Source organism: Fukomys damarensis, unplaced genomic scaffold (assembly GCF_012274545.1).
Source record: "Fukomys damarensis isolate Sample0158 unplaced genomic scaffold, DMR_v1.0_HiC HiC_scaffold_15, whole genome shotgun sequence".
Lineage (NCBI taxonomy): Eukaryota > Metazoa > Chordata > Mammalia > Rodentia > Bathyergidae > Fukomys > Fukomys damarensis.
In genome coordinates, this window is record NW_022900927.1 from 18,355,919 (window position 1) to 18,360,744 (window position 4,826).

At 44.0% G+C, this 4,826-nt stretch overlaps 1 protein-coding gene across 1 annotated transcript in view; it reads left to right on the forward strand.

The window, feature by feature from the left end:
* The first annotated feature begins 4,598 nt into the window (after positions 1 to 4,598).
* Positions 4,599 to 4,826, forward strand: part of Acvr1b (activin A receptor type 1B) — a 40,775-nt gene continuing 40,547 nt past the window's right edge. The window contains exon 1 of the mRNA XM_010628584.3: positions 4,599 to 4,713. The gene's annotated coding sequence lies outside the window, so the exon portion shown is untranslated. The remainder of the gene's footprint in view (positions 4,714 to 4,826) is intronic.

Here is a 4,826-nt window from a genome sequence, read left to right on the forward strand (position 1 = left end):
TGGAGAAAGTATTCCTAAGAGAGCTTAAGTGTCTTCCTATTCTCCAGCATTACTTTTCAGCTCTACCACCATCCTCCTTCAACCTGTGCCCTCCAGGTAGGCTGCCATGCTTCTCACATTTTCCCTAAATGCCAGGCAAAGTAGTCTTCTGCCATCCCCTCCCTCCCTGCACTGGCCTATCTGGAGAGCACTATTTGAACTCCCCAAAATCGGGTGTGTCATGACCTCTTTATGACCTTTCCCAACTCCTCAAGTTTTCCATGCAAAGTTGAATCATCCATGCCCTCTGCATGCCCCCACTGACTCTTCAAAGGCTGCATCATGGCATCTATAATCTGTTATTGCTCTTTTCTCTCATGATTGTCTCTATTAGATTGCCAGTTCCAAGAAGACAGGACCAAGACTTATTCATGTCTATATGTTGTGTCTAGTACACTGTAGGTGCTCAATAATTGCTTGTGGAAGAGATGAATGACCATGAGCTATTGCCTTATTGGTATTAATGACACTGTTGATCACCAAGGCAGACCATGCGGGATCCTCTCAGTGCCTTATGACCAATACAGTAGCTGTAATGCTGAGTAATCCAGTCACTGGATCCTGATGGTGGAGTGTAGGCTTTTTCCTGGGGGAGAAACTCCTGGTACCTCTGAGCAACCTCATGATGAAGGGACACAGGAGAGGAGACAAGAAATGGGCTATGATGTGGGTCAAGCCCTAAGATTAAGGAACCATAGAAAAACAGACACTGAGAAAAGCAAGGAGGAGGGGAGGCTAGGGAAAGATTGATCAATAGGCACTGAGTTTTAGTTAGACAAAAAGTTCTCAGTTTGCACAGCAGAATAACTATAAAAAGTGATAATGTACTGTATATTTCAAAAAAGCTAGAGGAAAGGATTTTGAATGTTTTTACTACAAAGAAGTGATGAGACCAGATATGCTTACCCTCATTTGAGCATAACACAACATCTACATATGTGGAAACCTCACATGGTACTCACCCAAAATATATATAATTCTCATATGTCAGTAAGAAAGGGAGACTTTGCTGAGGCCTCAAGGAGAGTGAGGAGGGCTAGAAGGAAACATCCTCTGCCCAAGCTGTGGGAACACAGCAAAAGAGCACATTTACTAAGCAAGCAGTCTTTCTCTGTACAGCTCAGATAGATGGATCACTTGGAGAAACTCTAATTTAAGGAGATAACCCAAAATCCCAAAGGGAGTATGAGCAACATAACTAACCCTCCTCCCCTGCCCCAGCAAATCTCATTTCTCACATTCAGCTGGGTCCTGAAGACGGTCCCCAGAGATGTTGTTGTGGTTTTGAAAGAAGTACAAAACTGGTGGGCTGTGGCTTTAACAAGGAAGTACATGCAAGCTTGGGCGAGTTGCTTACCTTCTGTGGGCCTCAGGCACCTCACCTATAAATTGGGCACATTCTGACATGTCTGAACCACTTCAGAGAACTGTGGCAAAGACCAAACAACAACAACAATAACCATTCTTTTTCTATTGATTCCTATGTATCAGAAACTATGCTAAGGGTCTTATATATAGTATCTTAACTCTCATACCATTTCTATAGACATAGAACTATTATAAACTCAATTTTACAGATGAGTGAATTGAGATTTAGGGAGGTAAATATCTTGCCTGAAGCCAAGGGCTACCAAGTAAACGGACAGAGTAGGCATTTGGTGTGTGGACCCAGCATTCTGGTTCCCTTGTCTGTATCTCTGCATAGGTGGCTGACGTTACAGTCTAGGAGTCTGTATCCCCCCAACCCCAACTTTGGTCTTAAAGCCACAGTGGCAGCACTTAGCAGAACATAAAGAAAAACAGCTCCCTCACAGTTGGCCTCAAAGATGTGCTCCAAAGAGGTAAGCTTCTCCTTCCCAACTGCAAAGGTTGGTGACTGTCCTGGGTGGAATGCTGTTTCCCCAAAAATTCACGTCCACTGGAAACCTGTGGACTTCCCATCCCTTGACCATCCTCTTCACCCCTAATTGGGTCCTAATTAAGTGATCAGTGTCCTTATAAGAAGAGGAAAGTTGGACACAGATATATAGATATATACTTGGCCCATAATCGCAGCACTCAGGAGGCTGAGGCAGAAAGATCACGGCGAGTTTGAGGGCAGCCTAGGCTATACAGTGAGACGCTGTCTCAAAAGAAAAGACAGAGACAGAGAGAGATACATACTGCAAGCATGTACTAATAAAAAGTTGAATGGAAAAACAAAACCAAAAAAAGCAAAATACAAATGACAGATTCAGATACAGAGGGAGTCAGCACATGAAAACAGAAGCAGAGATAAGAATGATGCCGCTATAGTCACAGAACACTGAGGATCTGGGGAGCCACCGATGCTAGGAGAGTTATGGAAGGCTTCTTCTCTAGAGACTTCAGAGAGAAATATCCCTGCCAAGACCATGGTTTCAGATTTCTAATTTCAGAATAGTGAGAGAATAAATTTTCCTCAACTTATGAACATTCAAGGTGCGATCTTTCACAGGCGTACTGTATAAGATTTGCAGGTGTACTGTATAGGATTTAGTTGGTACTGTATAGGATTCAGACAACTCTGACTTATAAACATTCTCCTGAAACAGACTCATTTGTAAGTCTGGGACTTACTGTATCTAAAACCAACCAATTCATGGTACTTTGGTAAGGTACCCCCAGGAGATTAATATATGGAGTACCCTGCTGCAGGGTCTCCAACAACTAGGGGACCAAGGGTGAATAATGCATATTCTGGGAGACTGGTTAGATAGATTTGGGTGGTGAGAGGCAGCAGAACAGAAATAAGGTGTTTACTCAACCAGTTACAGCAACTGACTTGTAGATTGTGCTTGGGCATGACTTTACAGGCATGTGTATGTGTTGTGTCTAGGAAGGGTGTCTGCTTGCTTTGTTCTGGATATGAGGATGGAAGCTCTCTGGGTGGGTGACAACTAAGCAGGTTGGTGAGGATTCCACCTGAGAAACTTTTCCTCCCAGCCCTTGGATTTCCTCCCTATCCCAAGATCTCAGGCGATGAAAACTATTCCTTAGGGAGGTTAAAACATGACTCAAGTTTTCACAGCCAGCTAGTAAGAGAAGCAGAATTTAGATCTAGAATTCTCTGGCTCCAAAGACCTTGTCCTTTTAATAATTTCAAACTAAAGGGCCTGGGGATTTAACTCAGTGGTTCTTACTGACTGCCTTGCAAGCACAAGGTCCTGAGTTAGATCCCTGGTACCAAAAAAAAAAAAAAAGAAAGAGAGTTCAAACTAAAGAAAGTGAACTCTTGACCAGCGAATTAGCCTAGTGGCAACAACAACAACAACAAAAAGGTAAAGTGGATTACCTTATATCTTTCTGAAGAGTTCACTTTTTAAAAAAAAATTTTTGGGTACCCGTATCAAACTCAGGACCTTGTACTTGCCAAGCAGGCGTGGCACCACTGAGCTACATCCCCCACCCTTGCTCTACCCTTTTTTTTTTTGGTAGGGGGAATCGAACTCGGGTCCTTGAATTTGCTTGCAAGGCAGGTGGCTGAACCACTCAGCTAAAACCCTGGCCCTCCTGCTTTACCTTTTAAAAGCGTTTTCCCTAAGTTTGAAAGTAATGTTTATTTGGAGAACATCTGTAAATTATTGGGCTGGGAAGGCTGGGGATTTAGCTCAGTGGTTCTGCCACCTGCCTCGCAAGCACAAGATCCCGAGTTCGAGCCCCAGTACCAAAAAAAAAAAAAAAAAAAATGGGTCGGGGGATGTAGCTCAGTGGAGCCGAGCCTGTTTGGCAAGTGCAAAGTCCTGAGTTTGATCCCTGGTAACGGGGGTGGGGGTGGGGGGAGAAAATATAAATTATTGAAATGTTTAAAGAAAAAGTAAAAATTATTCCTGGCAATAATTACTAATATTGAGCAATCGCTAGTCTTTTTCTATGCAAATATATATTATCAAAAGAGTTGAATAAAACTGTAGTTTTGGGTTTTCATTTAACATTATCTTATGTCATCTGCTTTTGTAAATTTTGTGTGTGTGAGTGTGTGTGTGTGGAGTGCGAATTAAACCTTGGAGTTCTGCGGAATGCTGGGGTGGCACTGAATCTCTACCACGGTGCTACAACCCCAGCACTTTTTAAATTTTGAGGCAGGGTCTTGCTAAATTGCCCAGGACAGCCTTGAACTTGTGATCCTCCTACCCCAGTCTCTTGAGTCACTGGGATTACAGATAAACATGATTTTAAATTACTGAATAATGTTCCAGCATGCAGATGGGCCATAATTTATCTAAGCCTTTTATTGCTTCCTTCTTAGTTTCCAGCATTTAACAATAATAAAGTAAGTTAACGTTTTGCGTAAATATTTATCCTCATTATTTCCTGAAGACAGATAGGGGATAACACTGGTGAATGGGACGAATGTTTTAAGATATCTGATATATAATGCCACATTGTTTACCAACAGGGTTGTACCTGCCAGCAGAATGAGGACACCCGGGTCAGCAGCCTCAGTATGCCCGAGGGTCAGCGCGAACAATCCTCGCTCTATTTAGTAAAGCACTGCACGACTGGATCACACAGGTTGCTATGTGTTCAGAGCACTGCAGAGGGAAGAACCCACAGGGAAACCAGTTAGGAAAGCCGTGGCGACAGTCCCAGTGGGATCTGAGCGGGCTGGAGCGCAGCAGCAGAGATGGAGGAACCGGAACACTCACCGGAGAGGCAAGCCTCGGACGGGGGCGGGGCCGGGGCTCGAGCTGATAAAGTAATTCAGCCCCTGACGCCGGCGGGCGAGGGAGGAGGCGGTGCGTCGGCTCGGGCCTCCCCCGCAGCTA